General features: G+C 44.7%; 1 protein-coding gene across 4 annotated transcripts in view; it reads left to right on the top strand.

Moving 5' to 3' along the window:
- KIAA1958 (KIAA1958 ortholog) overlaps positions 1 to 24,829 on the top strand; it is a 116,234-nt gene that overhangs the window by 30,927 nt on the left and 60,478 nt on the right. The window lies entirely within an intron of this gene.

The following is a 24,829-nucleotide window of genomic DNA, read 5'->3' on the forward strand; positions in this document are numbered from 1 at the left end:
CTTTAAAATCTTGGTTGCCCAGATGCAAAGATAATTCAAAAAGTACCCCCAGTTGTAAGGAACCTTTAAAAGCACCTTTAAAGGTTACAGAGACTTTTGCAGTGAGTGCTGTGGATGGATAAAAAGGGCACAGGTACAACATTCTTATGTTACAGATAAAACACAATACATCAGTTGTAAGGATCTGCAAAGCACTAAAATAAAGAAATCTGACACCAGCTACCTAACACACAGTTCCCTGGTGAAACCCTTCCCTGAAGTCAAGCTCTGGCTTCTTCCCTGATCTCGCCAAAACCATGGTAGAGACTTCAGGCCCTTGCAGAGTTCCTGGCTGCTGCCATGGCTTGGCCAGCCAACCTGTTGCTTCCCTTGCCTGGCTCCAATTGCATGAGAACAAAGGACCCCTTCACTTCCTGCCACCAGGACATCTAAGTCCTGGTCATCATGTGCTGAGTGGCTGATCCCTAGAGGTCACTGCCTGACAGACAGGACAGGGTTTGCTTCCAGTTCACTCTTTAGGGAAGGGGGGGCCAACTGCTACAATACCCAACACTCTCTTGCAGCTGCATGTTGCACAGAGAAGAACAAACTATCTTTAAGGAAAGCTTGCCTACTATCACTGGTCTTCTCACTGAGGAATCCCTAATAAGCTTCCAAGAATCCGCAGAATATAGTGACTGACATGATGAGCAGCCTTACATTGGCTTTGGAGGTTGCTACACAACTTGAAAGGCAATCCTGATCATGTAACAGCCCTGATGGAGCTGCTGTGGAATGACTTAGAACCACTTCCAGGAAGTCATGCAGCGCTGTGCAACTGCCTGGAAGCAGCTTTAAGTCATCTCAAATGCAGCAGCCCCTGCAGGTCCCTAATGTCAACATAAGACTTCCTGTCATGTCAGCCAGTCTGATGCTGAATTCAGTAACTGAGTCATAATGTTAAACAATATTAAAGTTAATTTTTAAAGATGTTTATATAGCTATATTATGGGCCCATTACATTTCTGGTACATTTTTGTGTGTGTTTGAAATAAATTGTTATATATAAGACCTCCTTGTGAACAATTGTCAATTATTTACTCATGAAATTACTTATGGGGAAGTAAAGTAACCCAAGTACAACAAATGTCCTTTACTACTTGCATGGTGGTGTTACTATTTCACTAGATTAAAAAATGGTGTTAATCCAAAATTCTGTATTCTGCCTGTAAAGAGGAAGAAAAATTCTTCAGAAATCATTAGGACATGTTTCATAGCTTGTGAAGAAGATATCACACAATAAGTGACTCAATAGTTACTGAGATAATGAAGTTTATTTATTATAAATTGGCAGCCATCTTGACAGTGTCATCACAGCAATGCACTACACATGTGAGAGCTGCACCACAGAAATTCTTCCTCTAGAGTGGTTTTAGAATCAAACAAAACAGTCCATATACACTTATTATCACTAGCTTTGTCACAAAATTACACACGCTCCCAGACTAATGGGTAGCTCTGTGGATCTGTAGGCAAGGGTTGCCAGATTCTTACCTGTGTGACTGTGTGTACATTAATAGAGCATGCTGTTCTTAATCCAGAAATGCCCTGCTTGCACATCTGTAAAACAGACAAAGGCATCTCTTTATCACTCGTTTCATCTGGCGTTATTTTTTTAAAAAGGACCGTAATGTTTGAATTTGTTGCCTGCCACATGTAATCTTCTAGCCAAGATAAAATGATATAATGGTGATGAAATGCATATGACAAAATTTCACAAAAACTTCACAACAACCTCTTTAATGCACAAGAACAGGATTGGGGGGGATTACAAACATGTAAGCAAAGCAAACGTTTTGGTGTAACACATCATCAACAGTGTTCTTTTTGGCATACCAGCTGATAACACTTTAAGCTTTAAATACAGTTCCCACACTGATAGCAGAAACAAATTACGGGAGAGAAGAAAACAGGCAAAGCTTTTAACCCATTCAGTGGCCAATAGATCTCATGGCTTCTTTCATCTCTTTTACATTAATATTTGGTGGCAACCGCTCTATGAACATTGCTTACTAAATTCCTTTCAACTGCCAGGATTGACACTTTTGTTTATGTAACTTCTCCTTGATGTTTTCCCCTCATATGCATCACCCACAGTTTAGTTCGATTTTTGTTGTGCTGTATATCAGCGAAATGCTCTTTATATCTTTTAATTAATTGGCTTCCTGTTTCAAACTTTACCCTCCTACTCCTGCACAATGCAAGTTTATGACCATTGATTTGAATAAACTCTTCAGCCTTTTTTTTCTAGATATCTCAATATGCTTCCTAGACGGCACTCCTACAGGCCTCTGAATTACATTATTAACAACCTGCTCTTTTATTCTCCAAGAGAGTGCAGAGCTGCTATTCATTAAAATCATTTTTCATGGGCTTCTATACTACGAGATTAAAGAAGCAATGTTCATAGAGCAGTTGCAACCAAATATTAATGTAAAGGAAGAGATGAGAGAAATCATAAAATACTTTGGTCACTGAAAGAGTTAAAAGGTTTGCCCATTTTCTTCTCTCCCATCTCATTTGTTTCTACTTTTGGTTAGGGGTATGCACAAGCCAGTTCAACAGTTCGATCACCGACCAAACCGGAGGCGGTTTGGTCCATGATTAAACCAAACTGAGCCCAATCACAGGCAGAACAGGTCAAACCAGTTTGGCAGTTTCAGGGGCTATGCTTGTAAAGGGGAATCCGGTGAGGATTCCCCTTTACAAGCAAACAGGGTGGATCCTTAAAAAGGCTTCTAAAGAGCCCTATTGGTCTGGTGGCGGCCATACCTCCACTACTAGAAGGCCCCCGGCGCTCCCCAGCTGCCTGCCTGTGTGGCACGGCTCCAACATTGACTCACTTCTACTCATTGACTGGCCTCTGCATGGAAGCTAGTCAGTGTTGGAGCCACGGCACACAGGTGAACTGGTGTGGAGTGCCAGGTGCCTTCTAAGAGTGGCAGTACAGCTGCCACCAGACCAGTAGATTCTTTGGAAGCCTTTTTAAGGATCCCCCCACCCCTTTGCTTGTATAGGAGAATCCTCACTGGATTCGCCTTTACATGCATAGTCCTTGAACAGACTTGAACCAATTCGACCAAATGAACTGAACTGGTTCGTGGACCAGCGGTTCGGTTTGAATTCGAACTGCAACAAACAATTCCACAGACACCCCTACATTCGGTTTGGTTGCTGTATTTAAGGCTTAAAGTGTTATCAGCTGGTATGCCAAAAAGAGCACTGATGGTGGTACATCAAAATGTTTGCTTTGCTTACATGTTTGTAAGTTTAAGTGTATTTTAACATTCTGTTGTTGCACATTAAAGAGGTCTTTGAAGTTTTTCCCCTCTAGCCAGGAGTTATTCTACACTTAAGCAGAGGTGCACCTAGGTAATTTTGGAGTCTGGACCTAAAGGCCTTTGGAGGGCCCCCCCTCCCCTGCAAATTTAAGCTTCATCATTCTTGGCCGGGTGACCACACCATCTGGGACAGACTAAAGAGAATTTGGGGGCTCCCAGGGGCTGTGGAGGCCCTGGACTTTGACCCAGAAGCCCAGGGGTAAGACTGCCTCTGCACATGTCTTTGTAAGGGTCTCACTTTGTTTTGCATTTATATGCATCCATTGAAAAGTCATTTTTAAGGCACTTGGTTCTGGTTTGGAAGAAATTAAGCTTTTCTTTCCTCTGATCTTGCATACAGCTGAAGAGCCTCTAAACTAGGTTCATAAAAGGTCAGTGGTACGTTAGGGCTTATAAGCATTTTCAATTAAAAAGGATATATATTCAGGTGGGTATATGAGTTATCACTCTCCTTGCCCCTCAAAATGGCATGCCATTTGTGGTAGTAACAGGAGGTCTTATTACCCTAGAAATTAATTAAATGGCAACAGAGGGGAAGCAAGTGGCAGGCAAGAAGGCAGAGTACCATACTGAAGCACAGACTGAGTGGACAGCCTGCAGCAGAAACATCAAGAGTCTTCTTTGCCCCAGGAACAGAGGAAGAAGACTGTGGACATTACATGTGGGGAGAGCAGCAGAAACCAACGACGTGCAAAGCCTGCAGCTGAGAAGAAACAGGAGCTGAAGTGTATCAGTATGGTTATTTTTTAGGCTTGTGCATTTAGATTCCGGTACAAAACGTTTTGTGCCCCAAAATGGCAATTTCAGAGGTTTTGTAATCAAAACAAAATCAAGAATTAAAAAACAGATATTTTTGTTTCCAAATGGAAATGACTGTGTTTCAGACAGAATGCTTTGTTCTTCGGAAAAGCATTGCAATTGAAATTGACTTCTCTGACTCTCTCCACTCCAGCTGAGGCAATGAGTGATTAGCAGAAGATAAGATATGCAAAAAGCTGTTGAGCATAAATGGTTTAGTTAAGTATGTGCTGTATTCAGTGTGATTGAAATGCAAACTGACCTTGCAGAGGGATTTGGAAAACAGCATTTTGAGACAGAAATACCCAAATATCTTTGGGAGCTCAATGCAATTCCAAAGCTCTTGCTAAAAGCCATGTTATAAATTGTGTGGAGAAGCTTTTTGAGAAGCTGCTTAGGAAAGTTCTGAAATTACACAGGTTTTTCTTTCCAAAGGTTTAGAAAGAATCTCTTGACTTGTTCAGGGCTCTTTTGAAGAGCTATTTTGTTTTTCTTCTGATTTTTATGAGTTATAGTGGTGTCTTAAGTTTTGTTGCCCAAGTTGAGCAGTCTAATGTAATTTAGGCCACAATGTAATTTGGTGGGACATGATATCTAAACCTGTGGTTCACAACTTTTGCCATTGCAGGGACTGGTCATCCACTTGGGACTACAGGAGACAAAAGGAGGGTGGGTGGGGAATACCCCTGTCAATCTATTGACATCCCCAGGAATCTTAGTTGCTTCTCTCTTTCTTGTAACCATGATCCATGGTTTTGCACTTTCTTAAATGCAGTGATGATAAATCTCAACAATTCTGAACAGTAGACTGATTTGTTTGGGCTACGTCTCACTCCACTTCAGTTAAATGAACATTTGAAGCGGTTCCATAGTACCAAGGCAGTTCATTGGTCTATCTTGCTATCTCAAATGACCTGTGGTCACTGTTCCATGGGGAGGGAGTGTTTTTATTGAAAGATTGCTTGAATCCACAAATGGGTTGTGCTGTTGTGCTAGTGCCACAGGGACAGGCTCCCGCCTGCTGCAAAGTTCTCAGATAACTGCCAAAAAATTAAGTGTCGTTGTTGTTCATCATTCTCGGGAGGTTCGGGATCAAGGCCAGGGACATGGGCAACAGCTGTACTCAAATTGAGTCCCTGACATCTTGAGCAGTGTTCCCTCTAACAGGGATTCCCAGATGTTGTTGACTACATCTCCCATAATCCTCAAGCAAAAGCCATTGCAGCTGGGGGTTCTGGGAGTTGTAGTCAACAACATCTGGAAATCCCTGTTAGATCCTGAGATCAGCTAGAGTGAAGCAAGTAGAACAGATTGCTTTGTTAACCGGGAAAAGGCAGAAGGCCTGACAAAGCATATTTATTAGGCCTGGACAATCCAGGGGCTTCTGCCTATCAATTGCATGGGATGATGTTGCACACCTGTTACATGTTGTTCTGAAGAGGGCTTTGCAGTCTGAGCCCCACATTCTATGGTAGCTCACCAGCTCAGGTCCAAACCCCAGCCCAGACTCACAGGTTCTGTGTATAAGCTCTGGAGATTCTGGCCCTATGAACAGAAGGAGAAGCCTCAAATAGTGAGTAAAAATACTATGGGTTGACATGAAGCCAGCACGGTGTAGTGGTTAGAGTGTTGGACTAGGACCAGGGAGACCCAAGTTCAAATCTCCGTTCAACCATGATACTTGCTAGGTGACTCTGGGCCAGTCTCTGGTCTCTCAGCCTAACCTACCCCCCAGGGTAGTTGTGAGGATAAGCTTAACTATGTACACCACTCTGGGCTTCTTGGAAGAAGAGCGGAGTATAAATGTAAATAATAATAATAAATGAATGTTATGTCAATTTTTTGGGTATTATTCTGCTGAAGAGTAATGCTAAGAAGCTATTATTCAATCTGAAACACATTTTCCCCCATCAGAATTTTTAATGGACAGGTAATTCATTACCTGCTCACATTAGAATGTGTATCATTATTTCTGCTTCTAGACTCCTGTGTGCCCTTCACAGCCTTCAGTTAATTATGTAAGGGTACACATCTTGAACTAATGACCATATAGGCCTATGTGCAGATGAGTCCAGAATGTTGCTAATCAACTAAACTACAACAGCCAATTAATAGATATCATCAGGCTGAAAATGATACATATTTTGGTTTGTTTACCATGCTTTTAATTAGTAGAAGATATGAATATATGAAACACCAGTGTAGTCTGTGGCTGTGTGTATTCTGTGCTAAAAATATTAACGCTGCATCAAGAAAATCTGAATTCTGTGACCTGAATAAATTAAGCCAATTTGAATTCATCTTTCTTATTTTACACGTATGCAAAGCATCTAAGACAAATCTATCTTCCTGTGTAACCTTTCCACTGCACTCTCATCATGATAGCTTATGTCAATGTGTAACATGGACATATAGGACTGTAGTGATACAGATGCCTCCTTGGTGGGTGATCAGCTTGCAGCACTGAGGCACTGGCGCAAGTTGTGACCACAATCTCCTTGTGTCCAGTCCAGTCAATTTCTTTGACAGGAGACAGACAGATAGGATTGAGCCATATGAGATGAAGCTGAGAGATGAATATTAAGCTGCCTTACACTGAATCAGACAATTCTTTGCATGCAAAGGATATGCTCTGCATCTGAGCTCTGAAGAGGTAAGAGATTAACAGTATCTTGCTAAGCTATCCTAAATAAGTATAGGAAGCAAAGTTGCAACTGGGTGTGCGGGAGACCATTCTTGTATAGATTTATGAAGCATCCGAGTTGGGCTTAGTATTTACCCCAAATAAACACAGTTTTCTTTCAGGAGAAATAAGTTCTTTCTTTCATCAGATGGCAGGAGGCATTTACCAGCCAGTCTGTTTGCAGTCTGTTCAGCACCTGTTGAGCAGGGACTTGTAAGTGAAGCCAAGCAATGCCATCATTGGCAAAGAAAGCCTTTCCCCTGAAGATTTGCCAATGGAAGCAGAATGATTGTAGTTGACTTGAAGGAATGTGGCAGTGTACTAAGCTTTAAATGAAAACAAAATCCTTCATTAAAATACCACTGACTGGAAAGAATCATTACTCACTGATCTTTAGATCACCTGCTGGCAATGCTGCATTATTACAGCAGACTCTCTTGATGAGGGTACCAGGATTAATGTTCTCTTCTGAGAATGATGTTGCACTGTTGAAGCAGCTTAATACAAATTGGATAGAATCCAGAGTTAAAGTTGCTTGAGTGAAATAACTCTGCTTACACCACAGCCTGTGTGCAGTGCACCCCTCTCCCTAGTAGCCCCTTGGAGTGAGAGAGATAATGAAGAAAATAGGAAGGGGTGGAGCTGAGGTGCCTGGGTTCTTTGAACCCATATGCTCAATTATAGCTACAGCCCTGCTCAAGAGTATATTGTCAGGGGACGCAGGGGGCTTCCGAAGGAAGGGGGAATTGCTGAAAATCATATCCTCCTGTTGCATGAGCAGAAGCATTCCACGCATGCAACTTTTACTCTGGTTGCTAACTTTTTTTTTTTTTTTAAGTAACTTAGCATTATGACCATGTTGTATGTAAATATAGGTAGTGCACCTTTTAACACAGTTACTGTTCTGTACCATGTCATAAATAAAATTGAACGGGAAGAGTAATACATTCTCACAAAAGCAAAAAGCATTAAATAAAATGCAGCCAAGAGGCTGCAGCCAACAGGAGAAAAGGAGCAATTTCAGATGCAAGTTCAAGGAAATGAAAGGGGAGAACAAAATGCAAATCAAGGTGGGGCAAATATCCCAGGGTCCCAGAGGGAGTGGAGGCTGCTGGTTGGGCGACAGATCACTCTTTTCTCTCCCCCTCACACCTCTCCAACTAACAGGTATGCTGTTGGTTCATGATTGGAGGACTCATCTCAGCTTCAAGCAGGACTCCATTTCCCGTGGAAAACTTTAACTGTGGTGTGTGTGTGTGTGTGTGTGTGTGTGTGAACAAGTGAAAAAGAAAGATAGACGTGTTGTATGAATATGAGGTGATTGTAGTTGCTATATATGTTAAATATATTTCTGAGCCCAGGGAATGCAAGCACACACACATTGGTGTCTCTCTGGGTCTATTCACACGATTGTAGAAAATCAGGCTAGCCTCCGCTAGCCCGATTTTCTACAATCGTGAGAACCACCAGGCTCGGCTGTGAGCCTGGTGGTTCTTGAGCGGGTAACCCACTCAAGTAGCCCGCCCCTTAAACCGGGTGTGCGGAGCAAGCGCTCCGCAAACCCGTTTTTTAAAATCGTGAGTAGCTGCGGCTCCGCGCCATGGTTACTCACGAGTATACCCCCCCAGCAGGAAGCTGAAAAGCAGCCTCCCAGCTCGGGGGGTCTCCCCAGTATGGTACTTCTGGGGGCTGTGCGGCCCTGCTGGTTCTTCTGGGGGCTGCATGGCCCCTGAACTCCCCAGCGCCCACCAGCTCCATCACGGAGCTGGCAATCATGTGGGCCCTGATAGTCTGCGGGGAGAGCGGGCTTAGCTCGCTCTCCCTGCTGAGCTTCCCAAACCGGGTCTCCCTGATCGTGAGACCCAGCTCCCTGTGTGTGGAGAATGTGGGATGATATTTGCATAGGAACTAGAGAATGGACACGTAAAGAATGTTTTGTTTCCCACCCTACTCTTACTGTTCTTCTGAAGCAAAGTGATGGGGTGGGGAGAAGGCAAGGGGGAGAGAGCAATTTTTGGCTAAAGGTAGCTTGTATTTTTTGCAGATGTTCCAGTATATCATCCCTGCTACCTTGTCATGCCTTTGTTTGCAGTCAGTCTGTGCGATCTTTTTACAACAGCTGATGAGGTGGTCCACTGTTTCATCTGCTTCTTTACAAAGGCGGCACTTGCTGTTTGTTGTGGATTTTTCATGTATTTGTTCTTAGTGCCTGTTCTTGTGCAGCCAGTATTAAACCCTCAGTTTCTTTCTTCAAGCTGTCATTCTTAAGCCATTGCCAGGTCTTGGTGATGTCTGATTTTCCACTTATATTGTTCAAATAGTGACCATGCAGGGGCTTATTTTTCCATTTTTCTGCTCGGTTCTTGACTTGTTCTTTCTTGTAGGCCTGCTTTGTTTGATTGGTGTTGAATAGTTTCGCATTATTGACCATTTGAAGTGCATCTTCTTCACTGTCCTTTATATATTCTGAAAGGCCTCTTTTCTCTGTTTGATGGACTTGCAGTGAGGGAGGTATAGCCTATCTACATCACTGCTGGGGTGCAGAGCATGATTGATGGTCATTATTTTCCTGGTCTTACAATCTAGCGTCTCTAGCTCTGCCTGGGTCCAGTCTATTATTCCTGCAGTGTATCTGATAACAGGTATAGCCCAGGTGTTTATGGCTTTATGGTGTTCCCACCATTGAGTTTGGACTTGAGGATTTTTCTAACTCTCCTGATGTATTCACTTCCAATTTTTCTTTTAACTTCAGTATGTGCAATGTTATCAGCCTGGAGAATGCCTGAGTATTTGTAATGTTCTTTCTTTTCCAAGTTCTTGATGTTGCTTCCATTGGGCAGTTCTATTCCTTCGGTTTTTCTTATTTTCCCTCTGTTCATTATTAATGCAGCACACTTGTCTAGTCCAGACTCCATTGCTATATCGCTACTGAATATACGGACAGTGTTCAGCAGTGATTCGATTTCTGACTGGGACTTTCCATACAACTTCAGATCGTCCATGTGCAGCAGATGGTTGATTTTACTTGATGTTTTAGATGTTTGGTATCCGAGGCCTCTTTTGTTTAGTATTTGTGTAAGTGGGGTCATGGCGATTACAAACAACAGAGGGGATAGTGAGTCCCCTTGGAAAATGCCTCTTCTAATGCTAACCTGTCCAAGTGTCTCGCCATTGATTGTTAACTGTGTACTCCACATGCTCATTGCTTTTTTCATAAATATCTGAATGTTTTTGCTGACACCAGTTGTTTCTAAACATTTTAGTATCCATGTGTGAGGCAATGAGTCGAAGGCTTTCTTGTAGTCAATCCATGCAACTCTTAGATTTGTTTTTCTTCTCTTGCAACTGCCAATTTTCTAAAATCATTTTGTCAATTAGCAGTTGTTCTTTTGTGCCTCTGGTGTTTGGGCAATTTCCTTTCTGTTCAACTGGAAGCTGTTTGTTAGTTAATAAGTGTCACATCACTTTATCTGCTATTATTCCAGTTAATAATTTGAACATGGTTGGCAGGCAGGTTATCGGTCTATAATTACTTGGATCTGTACCTTTTGCTGGGTCTTTCATTATGAGATGAGTTTTCCCAGTTGTTAGCCATTGTTCAATATCACCTCCTTGCAAAATGTGATTGAACTGTTTTGATAGTTGTTTATGAAGGCTTGCATATAATTAATCAAAATCAGTAAAGTGTATCTGTGAATCACAACAAAGTTCATAGATAATTATCTATAGGATCTCATAGAAGTGATCTCTGTATATCCAACTGAAAAGATTAAATCCAATTATTCATTCCCAAAATATCATGCTGCCAATAGATGGGGGAAGTGTACACAAATATTGCCATGGGGTTGCAATATTATGTTTTGATTGAGAGATAAAATATCAGGTCAATCTTGCAGTTTTTCCAATATCAAATAAGTCTTGTAATGTTGCCAAATGCATTTTGACTAAACTAAGTTGTTGTAGTTTATCCAGTGAGGCTATTTCCATGATCCACGGAAAGCGGGCTTAGCCCGCTTTCTGTGGAACGTGGGAACCACCGGATTTGCAGGCGAGCCCAGTGCTCCCAAGGCAGCTAGCCCGCCTAAAACATCCTCCCCTTAAATCAGGTCAACGGAGCAAGCGCTCCCTTAACCTCATTTCATTGCTTGTGTGTCACTTCAGCATGCGGCGACACACAAGTAGACCCCTGACCAGGAGAGTGAAAGCAACCTCCTGGGCTCGGGGGTCTTTCCAGGAAGCCCCGCATGCTCACGTGGGGTATCCTGGACCTTCTGGGGGCCACACAGCCTCTGATCCCCACAGCCCCTGCCGGCTCTGTGACAGAGCCAGCAGCCGTGTGGGCAGCCGATCCAGCCGCCCAGCTATGAGCAGCTGCTTGTCTGCAGGGAGAGCGGGCTAAGCCCACTCTCCCCACAGAGCTTCAGCATGTTTTATGTTTTTTTCCAGGTTATGGGGAGGGCATCCGTCACGTGAGGGTTTGTCAGGCTCCGCATGCTCCGAGACAGGGCCAATCAGAAAAGAGCAAGTCCTCTACCCCCTCAGCAACTCCCTTAGAGACCCAGTTCTGGTCCTGTCTAGCTCCGAGAACAGTCGTGCTTCTGTGAGATAGCTACCCTTTTCTATTGTCTTTATATTCTCTGTGTGCAAGGGGGGGAGAGGAGTTGCTCGTTTCTTCGGTGTATTCCTTTGCCTCGTGTCTCTCCTTGGTGTATTGTTCTTTCTCTGCCTGCTTGTTGTATTTCGTCAGCCGTTCCTCCTCCCCCCCCTCCGAGTCTTCTAACAGTTCCCTTTGTCTCCGGTTTTGTTTTGTTTTTCGTCACTTTGCATTTGAATTCTTCTATTGCTGACTGTGATCTATGGAGCTTTCGCACACGGGCGATATGCTCAAGGGCTCCCTATCTGAAGGTCCCTTGTCGGATACCTCTATTCCAGCCCCGCGGGGCATTAAGGAGGTGTTTTTGGGAGCCTCTGTCCCGGTGGATGCAACTTTTAAGGGCGCTTCGGCCCCGGGTGCGTCCCTGAGCGGGAAAATGCTGGAGAGTTGTGTAAGGGCTGAGACGACTAGTTCAGAGCCCCTCCCCACTGCAGTTATGCAGCCGGGAGAGAGAGAGGAGAGTTCACAATCGGCTGCAGCTACCAAGTCGGGCTCTAAAGCCCTCAAAAAGACAAAACACCTTAAGGATGACTCTAAGCCAAGGAAGAAAAAGAAAAAACAGGAGGCAAACGCTGCACCTTTGAGTGAACGCTTGCAGCTGCAAGCGGTTAGGTCGCAGCAGCCCAAACAGCCTTTTCCCTCCCTTCCCGCCATAAACAGCGGCGTCATCGGGGGAGCTTTGGAGAGCCTTGAATCGGCGCCTTCTGTGGCTGCTTTAGCAACTGCAGCAGACTCTCCTGCCCTAGTGGGTTTACCAGCCCCTCCTTTGGCTATTGCTCCCCCCGCGGGGTGTCTTCAAGCACCGGGACTCGTTATGGCTGCAGGGACAGCAACGGAGGCGGCAAGTATAATGGGCCCTAACGGGGAACAATTATCGCCTAAGGAATTACAATGGCTGGGCAATTTCATAAAAACTCAATGCATGGCAGTGGTTTCTCCTCTGTTGGGCCAGTTACCATCTTCTGGGGGTTCAGGGGGGCCCTTGCAGGGTGCTGCCCCTACTACCACTACAGTGGCTCCTAGTGCAGGCCATAGCCGCAGGCCTCGGAGGCCCTCTTTTTCGTCTTCCCCAGATTCTAGCCCTTCTAGACACCAAGTTCCACTTGGGGAGAGGGTCTGGTTTGCTAGACGCTATAACAAGAAACGCCTTGGAAGGGACCAAGCTGAGTCCTGTTCTTCTGCAGAGTTCCGTCCCAGACACAAAAGGCAATGCATTAGGGAGGAGTGTGCTCCTACTGTACATAATAGGTCTCACAACCCTAGTTCACTTCCACTTACTGTCCCTTCTGGAGTTCCTTCTGTTCAGACCTCCCAGGTTCCATTTGCACTCCCTGCGCATTCTGATATTCTGCCACAAGCACCTAACCCGGGTCTCCCAGGTGAATCTTCTTCCTCAGAAAAGGAGGAGGGGGAGCTCTCTGATGAGCATACACCCTCTGCAAAACCTACTACAACCAGGCTGTTTTCCACGTCAGAGTTTGAGATACTGCTTGCCAAAGCTAAGAGAGCAATTAAGGATGTCTCTAAGGAAGGGGACGTACCACCCATCCCTGGGCTGGACCAGGATGTATTTCCATCCACGTCCTCTGCTCCTGCTACTGTGCCCTTCCCCACCCTGTTCAGGGATGTTATGTTAGCTGAATGGGCCACCCCTGTTTCATCTAAACCAGTTTTTCAATACCCTAAGAAACTGTATACTCTACCTTCTGATGTTATGGCCATGTTAGCCTTTCCCGTTGTAGATGCTCCCGTGGCCCAATTGGTGTCTGGATCCTTGGTGAATAGAGAAGGGGAAGAGTTCCTGAAGTCTCCTGAGGAAAAGAAAACTGACCACCTACTACGCAAAGTCCACGATGCCTCGGCTACGGTGATCCGGGCGGCGGCGACGAACTCCATCTTCGCCAGGGCCACAATTTTGTGGACTAAGGAATTGGCCAGCCTAGTTCCCCCGGAGAACCTCAAATTGCGGCAAGGTCTGAACAAGATTGCCCGAGCTTCCGCCCTTATGGCTGACTCTAGTTTAGACTGCCTTCAGCATGCCTCCAGGTCTATGGCTGCCAATGTGGCTGTAAGAAGGGGACTTTGGTTAAAGCATTGGAGAGTTGACGCAAAGTCTAAGGCCTCCTTGGGGGCCACTCCCTTCAAGGGAGCTAAGCTTTTTGGGGAATCTCTAGAACCTGTATTGGTGGAAACCCAAGACAAGAAAAAGGCTATGCCTGGTGGTCGTTCGGACAGTAGACGGTCCTTTCGAGGGGGTGGACAAGGTTTTCAAAGTTCCTTTCGCCCTTACCGATCGTTTACTCGATTTAACTCCCCAGGTTTCCGAGATGGATTCAGAGACCGTGAGTTCCGTGGCAGTCAGAACAGATCCAACGGGCGACAGTCCTGGTCCTTCAGGAATAGAGGATCTGGAAGAGGCAGAACTGGTGGATTCCCTTCCAACCAGTCAAAACACAACCGTAAGCAATGACTCTCCGCCCGTGGGTGGAAGGCTGGGTTGCTTTGCCCGGACCTGGTTCGCATCCACTTCAGATCGCTGGGTAAGACAAACTGTTGCTCAGGGGTACCTCATAGGTTTCTGGGCAACTCCCCCCGATTTCTTCTTCGAGACTCCTCTGCCCACTTGTGCAGCGAAGAGGGAGTTGATGGAGGTTGCCATATGCCACCTGCTAGAGATTCAGGCCATAGAGGTCATTCCTGTGTCAGAGAATCCCGAGGGTGTGTTCTCACGTCTGTTCCTGGTCCCCAAAAAGGACGATTCCTGGCGCGCGATCCTGGACTTGAAGCGCTTAAATCGTTTCGTTTGGAAAAGAACCTTCCGGATGGAATCGTTCAGATCGATCAAGACCTCTGTCCTCCCCGGGGACTGGCTGGCATCTCTCGACTTGTCAGAGGCATACTTGCATGTTCCCATTCACCCTCTTTCTCGACGGTTCCTCCGATTTGCTTACAACCGCAAGTTCTACCAGTACAGGGCGCTTCCATTCGGCCTGACCTCGGCCCCACGAGTTTTCACGAAATTAATGGTGGCTGTCATCGCAAGGATCCGGCAAGAGGGCATCCATTCTTACCCGTACCTGGACGATGTGATGATTTGATCGGCGTCCGCCCCCCAGGCGAGGAGGGATGTGATGCGTTCGGTCCAGTTGTTAGAACAACACGGTTTCATCATAAACAAGGCCAAGAGTCATCTAAATCCCTCCCAGGTTCTAACCCACCTAGGAGTGCTTTTCAACACTGCCTCGGCCACGGTAAGTCTTCCCAAGGAACGTCTGGAGAAAATGCGCGCTGCCATCTCACCTTGTCTCTACAGGAAGAAGGTCTCCCTCTCTCATTTAGCGCACATCCTGGGCTTAATGATATCCTGCCTGGATTGCGTACCGTGGGCCAGATGGCATTCCAGGCCCCTGCAGTGGCGCCTGCTCCCGCATCAAGACTCTATTATGGAAAAGCGTCCCCTATGGATCAAGATTTCCCCCGCGGTAAGGAGATCACTTCTGTGGTGGGTGTCCCCGGCCACGGAGCGGGGAGTCTCTCTACAAACACCGGAGAAGGTTGTGGTCACCACGGACGCGAGTCTCTTCGGCTGGGGTGCTCACTGTCTCCATCTTCATGCACAAGGCGTTTGGGAACAGAGCGATCTGACTCACAACATAAATTGGTTGGAGTTGAAAGCTATCAGGCTGGCGCTGCAGAGTTTCCAACACCTTCTGAGGAATCGGCACGTCCTTGTCCGCACGGACAATGTCACTGCAAAAGCGCATATAAACCACCAGGGAGGCACGCGCTCGAGATCTCTAATGAAGGAATCGAACCTCTGTTTTCTATGGGCGGAACAGCATCTACAATCAATTTCAGCAGAACACCTTTCGGGGGTTTCCAATTTACAGGCGGACTGGCTAAGTCGACAATCTCTGGACCAAGCAGAATGGGCTCTCCACCCGGAGGTGTTCGAGTTGATAACGAAGAAATGGGGCCTTCCCTTGGTGGACCTGTTTGCCTCTCGTCTCAATCGCAAGGTTCCCAGGTTCTTTTCAAGACACCAGTGTCAACAAGCGGAACAAATAGATGCTCTAGTGGCCAGTTGGCCCCCGGGCCTGCTGTATGCGTTTCCTCCTCTTCCTATTCTGGGTTCCACTATCAGGAAACTCAGATCCGAGCAGGCAGACGTCATTCTGGTGGCTCCCTTTTGGCCACGGAGGCCCTGGTTTTCGGACTTACTACATCTGTCGATCCGGCCTCCGTTTCCCCTTCCTCTCAGAGTGGACCTCCTACAGCAAGGGCCTGTATGTCACCCGGAGCCAGAGTGGTTGCAATTACACGCATGGAGGCTGAGCGGCAAAGTCTAGACAAGAAAGGTTATTCAAAACACGTCCAAGACACTATCATGGCCTCCAGGCGGGAATCCACATCACGTATCTACCAGATCACTTGGTCTACGTTCTGTTCCTGGGCTAGGTCCCTTAACATTGTTCCTTTGCAAGCAGGTGTTCCAGAAGTTTTAGAATTCTTGCAGAAGGGTGTTGAAAAAGGATTGCGACACAGTACCCTCAGGCGCCAAATATCTGCCCTGTCCTCCGTATTGGACATCTCGGTCCCAGGGTCTCGGGGCCTTCACCCGGACATTCATAGGTTCCTTCAGGGTGCTAAAAATTTGGGTCCCCCTCCAGTTCAGCGTTTTCCTTCTTGGGATTTAAATAAGGTTTTGAATGCTTTAACTCGGGCTCCTTTCGAGCCCCTTCGGTCTGTCTCCGTTAAATTACTTTCTTTTAAGGTGCTTTTTCTTGTTGCTATCACTTCTACTAGGCGCGTTTCAGAACTGGCGGCTCTCTCTGTTAGGGATGAGCTCTGTATATTCCAGGAAGATTCCGTGATCATGAAGTTGGACCCCACCTTCATTCCTAAAGTTAACTCCGTGTTCCATAGGTCTCAGGCGATTGTCCTTCCCTCCTTTTGTCCGGACCCTCAGCATCCTAAGGAGAAGGTCTGGCATACCCTAGATGTCCGTAGGGCCCTTCGTATCTATATTAGACGCACCAAGGATTGGCGCAGATCTGACTCACTTTTCGTGTCCTTTTATCCTACTAGTTTGGGTCTTAAGGTGTCTAAAGTCACCTTAGCCAGGTGGATTAAAGCTACCATTTCCCTGGCATATGAGTCTCTGAGTTTGCCAGTGCCTCCAGGTATCACTTCCCATTCTACCAGGAGTGCTTCTACTTCTGCGGCTTTCTCAGCTAACGTGCCTATTGAGGAGATTTGTAAAGCAGCTACTTGGTCTTCTCTCTCACCCTTCCTTAGGCATTACAAGATTCCATCGTTTTATGAGTCTCAGGCAGCTGTGGGGCGTACAGTCCTGCAAAAGGTGGTTTAGACATCCGCTGCCCTCCCGTTTATTGGCTTGGGTATGTCCCTCACGTGACGGATGCCCTCCCCATAACCTGGAAAAAGAAACATTGGTAGACTTACCGTGAAGGGTTCTTTTTCAGGTATGGGGAGGGCATCCGGCCCTCCCGCGGATGTGGGAGAGGGACTCTGGGTGGCGGTGCAACTCCTAGGGTGTTTAGTTTCCTGTCCACTTACTTCTACCTCCGTGTCCTGCCAACTTCTTTCTTGGGCCATTATGACTTTTCCTTTTCCATTCTTCCTATTGTTTGCAACAAGTTATGTGTCCTCCTCAGTTTCTCCGCACTACACGACCAGAACTGGGTCTCTAAGGGAGTTGCTGAGGGGGTAGAGGACTTGCTCTTTTCTGATTGGCCCTGTCTCGGAGCATGCGGAGCCTGACAAACCCTCACGTGACGGATGCCCTCCCCATACCTGAAAAAGAACCCTTCACGGTAAGTCTACCAATGTTTCTTGTTGGTTAGAAGTTTGTCCCAGTGGGAATCCTGTAGAGTGGGGGCGGGAGGGGTGGGGCTGGAATCAGAAAGGAAAAGGGGAGGGGAAGGAGAAGAAGAAAATGAAGTTGTTTCTGAACAAACTCTTAGTTAAGCCTATATAAGATCACTTTGTGTTTGTGAGGGAAGCAGCGATAAAACATTTGGCGACAAGATTTTGAACCAGCTAAGCGTTTGAGCCTGCAAAGCTTGTCAATGTTCCTGCAACCTCATTTCACTGCATTACTGGGCCTACATTCCTGAACTGCTTTCTACTATCACTTCTACTGATTATTTCTCCAGCTTCCCGACCTGCATAACCCCTGAAGGTACTTTTTCCTTCTCAATCTTGGGTTATGTTGAACCCCTGCTAACTTGGCAAAGAGGCACCTTTACCGTGGTGATTTTCTTTATTTAGCAGGGGGAGAGTAACTGGCCCTCTCCACCCCCAGCACAGTACTTCCAGTGACTGTTGCTGGTGTCATGTTTCTTTTACATTGTGAGCCCTTTGGGGACAGGGATCCACCTTATTTATTTATTATTTCTCTGTGTAAACTGCCCTGAGCCATTTTTGGAAAGGCAGTATAGAAATTGAATTATTATTATTATTGCTACACAGTCAGACAGGTGTTATTGACTGGTTTGTTTTATCCAGACATCGAGTCCTTCCCAAGGACCTGGGATGGCTGAATTTTATTGTCAATTGTTATAGATATTTTCGCAGAATATAGGCTGTTCCCAGTAAAGCTGCTTTTTGTAATTGGCTGATGGTGATTTCTGTGGCCCCTAAGGTGTTGAGGTGCCCTTCAAGTTGTTTTGGAATTGCACCCAGGGTGCCAATTACCACTGGGATTATTTTGGTCTTCTTCTGCCAAAGCCTTTCAATTTCAATTTGTAAATCTTTGTATTTTGTGATTTTTTTTTCTATTTCTTTTTCTTCTATTCTGCTATCCCCTGGTATTGCTATGCCGATTATTTTCACTTGTTTTTCTTTCTTCTCGACTACAGTTATATCTGGTGTATTGTGTGGCAGATGTTTGTCTGTTTGTAGTCAGAAGTCCCATAATATTTTTGCATCTTCATTTTCTACCACTTTTTCAATGTTATGGTCCCACCAATGTTTGGCTACAGGTAGCTTGTATTTTTTTGCAGATGTTCCAATGTATCATCCCTGCTACCTTGTCATGCCTTTGTTTGTAGTCAGTCTGTGCGATCTTTTTACAACAGCTGATTAGGTGGTCCACTGTTTCATCTGCTTCTTTACAAAGGCGGCACTTGCTTTTTGTGCTGGATTTTTTGACTTTTGCTCTTATTGCATTTGTTCTTAGTGCCTGTTCTTGTGCAGCCAGTATTAAACCCTCTGTTTCTTTCTTCAAGTTGCCATTCTTAAGCCATTGCCTGGTCTTGGTGATGTCTGATTTTCCACTTATATTGTTCAAATATTGACCATGTAGAGGCTTATTTTTCCATTTTTCTGCTCGGTTCTTGACTTGTTCTTTCTTGTAGGCCTGCTTTGCTTCATTGGTGTTGAATAGTTTCGCATTATTGACCATTTGAAGTGCATCTTTTTCACTGTCCTTTATATATTCCTCAAGGCCTCTTTTCTCCTCCTCTACTGTTTGATGGACTTGTAGCATTCCTCTTCCACCTGAGCTGCGAGGGAGGTAGAGCCTATCTACATCACTGCGGGGGTGCAGAGCATGATTGATGGTCATGATTTTCCTGGTCTTACAATCTAGCGTCTCTAGCTCAGCCTGGGTCCAGTCTATTATTCCTGCAGTGTATCTGATAACAGGTATAGCCCAGGTGTTTATGGCTTGTATGGTGTTCTCACCATTGAGTTTGGACTTGAGGATTTTTCTAACTCTCCTGATGTATTCACTATAGTGATGGTGAATTACGATTCCAGGTGGCCAGATGTTTCATTTGCTGACAGCATTACTACAAACAAGGTGACCAATTCATGGCTGTAGTTTTTTGTGAGAGAAGGTCTTCCTGAAGAACCAGTGACTGACAATGGGACACAGCTTCTCTCATTTGAAATTGAACAATACTTGCATAACAATACGTGCAGCTGTTGTTTCTGAATAAAGTTGTTTCCTTGTACCATCCTCATGGGAATGCTTTAGTGAAAAGAATTTAGTTTAGAATGAAAAGATGAAATAAAATTTACAACTGGCTACTACACAACAACAATCCTGGAAAAGGGCAACCCATGAAACTATTTGCATATCGAACTTCTCCTCATTCCACTACAGGAAAATTACCTTTTGAACTGCTGAGAGGACGCAAAGCTACCACCAAACTTACATAATCAAAACAACTGATAAGACTTTCTATGCCATCTCACCCTGAGGATGCAGAGATTTATGACTGGGTAAGGGAGAAGCAGCAAAAATACAAATTGTATGTGCATCAGAAACACGGTGTGAAAAAGCAAACATTTCAGGTGGAGGACTTAGTTCAAGTACAGCTGCCTCATAAAGTGAGAAAGGGATGTTCCCGATATTCTGGACCAAAAAAATAATCGAAAGCTGAAGAGATTCTGTCATATTGAATGATGGAAAGAAATGGAACAATTCAAGATTTTCCATTATGCATACAATGAGGAAAGGGGAAAGGAGTCTGGTCTCGAGAGAGAGGAACTGGAGAGGACTTTGATCTTGCCTCCAGTTTTGACCTCACAGATGATGCTCATAAAAGTGATACACAATCCTCGGTACCAAAAAGAACATCAGTAACAACTCCTGTGCCAGAGAACCCCATTATTAGGAGAAGTGTTGGACAGGAGACCCCCTAAAAGACCAAGACTTTTGCCACTGCTTTTTAAATCAATTCAATTCTGGTTGTTATAAAGGGGAGGGATGTGTTTTATTCTATCCAGTATCTTTTACGTTCTGTTGTTTAGAAGTTTGTCCCAGTGGGGATCCTGTAGAGCAGGGATTCTCAACGTGTGGGTCCCTGGATGTAATTGGACTTCAGCTCCCATAATTCCCAACCAAAGGCCACTGGGGCTGGGGATTATGGGAGTTGAAGTCCAATAACATCTGGGGACCCACATGTTGAGAAACCCTGCTGTAGAGCAAGGATCCTCAACGTTGGGCCCCCAGATGTTACTGGACTTCAACTCCCATAATCCCCAACCAAAGGCCACTGGGGCTTGGGATTATGGGAGTTGAAGTCCACTAACATCTGGCGGCCCAACGTTGAGGATCCCTGCTGTAGAGAATGTGTGGGGTGGAGACAGAGAGGGAAAGAAGAAGGAGAAGAAGAAAATGGAGTTGTTTCTGAATAAATTCTAAGTTAAATCTATATAAGATGACAACTATGGGCCTATCCCAAAGGGTCTTGGGACGGACGAACATAGCAGGTCACATGCTTGATTTGGTCTTTCACTCTGATCAGGATGGTGATCTGTGGGTGGGGACTCCTGTGATTTTCCCATTGTTATGGATGGACCACCATCTGGTTAAGGTTGACTCACAGTCACACCCCACCTTCGCAGGGGCTAGGGGCCTATTAGAATGGTCCACCGGAGCAGTTTATTGGATCCAATAGGGTTCCAAGAAACCTTGGAGGGATTTAGTGTTGGCTCTGCCGGTGATCCTGTTGATGCCCTGGTGGAGAACTGGAACAGCAAGCTCACCAGGGCAGTAGACATGATCGGACCTAAGTGTCCTCTCCGACCCGCTTCAAAATTGGCCCCTTGGTATACAGAAGAACTACGGGGGCTGAAGCGGTGAGGTAGATGACTGGAGCACAAATGGAGGAAGACTCAACTTGAATCCAACAAATTACAACACAGAGCACATTTGAAGATCTATGCTCTGGCAATACAAGTGGCACAGAAGCGATTCTTTTCGGCTCGTATTGCATCTGCAAGTTCACGTCTGGCGGAGTTGTCCAGGGTTGTGAGAGGGCTAGTGAGTGCCCCTCCTCCCTTGAATCAGAATTTGGAACCATCTATTACCCACTGTGATGTGTTTAATGATTTATTTGTTGATAAAAATCTCTCATATTCGGGCCAACTTGGATTTAGACCCCACAATTACTGCAGTGTCTGAATCGGAGGTGTCTTTACTTTACTTTATTTATTATTACAGCCAACGGCCTCTCAATACAACAAAACCACACACAAAACTATACATCACATGAATTGGAGGTGTCCAGAGACTCCTCTTATGTGGCTGGATCAGTTTCAGTTTGTGACTCGTGAGGATGTGGACAAGCTGCTTGGAGCGATGCAGCCTACCACCTGTTCTCTTGACTCTTGCCCGACATGGCTAATACTATCTGGCAGGGAAGTTGTTGTAGAAGGCCTAGTAGAGATCATAAATGCTTCTCTGAGGGAGGGCAGGATGCCTCCTTGCCTTAAGGAGGCAATTATTAGACCACTTCTGAAGAAGCCTGTGTTGGATTCCTGTGTTGAGCAACTATAGGCCTGTCTCCAACCTTCCATGGCTGGGCAAGGTAATTGAGAGGGTGGTCTCCCAACTCCAGGCAGTCTTGGATGAAACTGATTATCTAGACCCGTTTCATACAGCTTTTGTGTGGGCTATGGGGTGGAGACTGCCTTGGTCAGCCTGATGGATAATCTCCAATTGGGAATTGACAGAGGAAGTGTGACTCTGTTGGTCCTTTTGGACCTCTCAGCGGCTTTCAATACTATCGACCACAGTATCCTTCTGTAGCGTCTGAGGGGGTTGGGGGTGCGAGACACTGCTTTGCAGTGGTTCCACTCTTACCTCTCGGGCAGATTCCAGATGTTGTCCCTTGGAGTCTGTTGTTCTTCAAAATCTGTACTTTTGTATGGTGTCCCTCAGGGCTCCGTATTGTCTCCGATGTTGTTTAACATCTACATGAAACTACTGGGAGAGATCATCAGGAAATTTGCTGTAGGGTGTTATCAGTATGCTGATGACACCCAAATCTATTTCTCCATGTCAACATCATCAGGAGAAGGCATAACCTCCCTAAATGCCTGCCTGGAGACAGTGATGGGCTGGATGAGAGGTAACAAGCTGAGACTGAATCCAGATAAGTACTTATTGTGCGGGGTCAGAACTCAGGAGATGATTTTGATCTGCCTGTTCTGGATGGGGTCACATTTACCCAGAAGGAACACATACACAGTCTGCGGATGCTTCTGGACACAAAACTCTCCCTGGTGTCCCAGGTTGAGGCAGTGACCAGAGGTGCCTTTTATCAGCTTCGGCTGATATGCCAGCTGCGTCCATTTCTTGAGATAAATGACCTCAAAACAGTGGTACATCTGCTGGTCACCTCCAGACTTGACTACTGCAATGCACTCTATGTGGGACTGCCTTTGTGCGTAGTCCGGAAACTGCAGTTAGTCCATAATGCGGTGGTCAGATTAATCTCTGGGTCATCTTGGAGAGACCATATCATTCCTATGTTAAAACATCTACACTGGCTCCCGGTAAGTTTCTGGGCAGAGTACAAAGTTTTGGTTATAACCTATAAAGCCCTAAACAGTTTGGGCCCTGGGCATTTAAGAGAACGTCTTCTTTGCTATGAACCACATTGCCCATTGAGATCATCTGGAGAGGTTCGTCTGCAGTTACCACTGGCTCGTCTGGTGGTTACTCAGGGATGGACCTTCTCCATTGCTGCCCCGAGGCTTTGGAACACACTTCCTGCTGAAATAAGATCCTCCCCATCTCTTACAACTTTTAAAAGGGCAGTCAAGATGCATTTGTTCACCCAGGCTTTTAAATAGATACTGTTTTAATTGTGTTTTAATAGTTTTAATTTTTTAATTTTACTAGTTGAAATGTTTTAATTTTTTATTGGCTGTTTTTATTGTTTTGTAAACTGCCGAGAGAACTTCTGTTTTGGGTGGTATAGAAATGTATTAAAAAAAAAATAGATAGATAGATGAAATGAAATTTACTATACAGGTGGAGCTCATTGTCTCCGGATTCCATATCCATGGATCCGCATTCAGGAAAAATACACCTGACCTTGGCATACATGGGCAGGGGGAGAAAAAAACATGCTGACCTCACATATCTGTGGGTCGGAGGTTACCGGAAATGGCCGTGGAGGTCATTTCCAGGCACCATTTTCTTCAATGGAGCTACAAAATAGCTCCTGTCTTCGTTAAAAAAAAATAGAAAGAAAGAAAAAAACACCAGTTTTTGACCAATTTTCGGCCAATTTGGGGCCACAGTGCGACTCAGGGGGAGCAGCAGAGCAAGGTAAGAAACTCGCCCCTATAAAATTTGGCCGATTTTCTGCCATTTTCAGCTGACTGGGATTGCATTGACCTTTAATAACTCAATATTCATGGTTTCCATATCTGCGGCTGCAGCCTGGAAATGGAACACCTGCGAATATCGAAGTCCACCTGTATATCAAAAACAGAACTAGCTAAAATGTACATAATAATAGATCTAAAATGGAAACTGATATCTCACATAATATAATAACATTGTAATCTGCAGCTTTGTCCAAATGTATATTCTCCTGGGGATAAACTATAGTGCTTACTATCAGAAATATTCTTCCACTAATTGTCTCCAGTCCCATCATGGGGATTAAACTGGCACAAGCGTCTCTCTTCAGCTTTCTTTGCTAACTGAATTCTGATAGTTTAAATAGATTCTGTCTGTCCTTTTCCATTAAGGAGTTGAAAATATCTAGCAACACCACTGAATTAAGTATCCAGCCTTTTAATCGTGCTACAACTTACTCCCATATAATAAAACACCAATATGCAGTATGTTCAGTCGGACATACAGAGATCACTTTTATGAGATCCTATTGATCATTGTCTATGAACTTAGTTGTGATGTGTGGATGCATTTTATTGATTTTGATTAATTATATTAAATGCAGTTTGGATAGTTTTCAATCATATAGCTTTATTATTAATATCACATTAAAACAGCATATATATAGTATTTAGATTCTTTTAAATATATTGCCAAATATTGTATTGTGTAATTATTTTATTAAGATATATTATTATGCATATTTTAGCTAGTTTCATAGTGGCTCTTTGCTAAATGGTACATGTATATATATAATATTTGTGGTCATATTATAATGATTTTTTTTCAAGACTGCCATGAAAAAGACTTAGTTTAGTCAAAATGCATTTGGCAACATTACAAGACTTATTTGATACTGGCAAAACTACAAGATTGACATAATATTTTATCTCTCAATCAAAATGTAATATGACTATTTGTCTACATTGACAGTGTGATATTTTGGGAATGAATCATCGGATTTAATCTTTTCACTCGGACATACAGAGATCACTCTTATGAGATCCTATTGATCATTGTCTATGAACTTTGTTGTGATGCATGGATACGTTATATTAAATTTAGATAGTTTTCAATTGTATAGCTTACTTATTAATATCACATTAAAACATTAGTATACAGTATTTGGTTTCTTTTTTGAT

The sequence above is a fragment of the Hemicordylus capensis genome, chromosome 2, assembly GCF_027244095.1.
Source record: "Hemicordylus capensis ecotype Gifberg chromosome 2, rHemCap1.1.pri, whole genome shotgun sequence".
In the NCBI taxonomy this organism is placed as follows: domain Eukaryota; kingdom Metazoa; phylum Chordata; class Lepidosauria; order Squamata; family Cordylidae; genus Hemicordylus; species Hemicordylus capensis.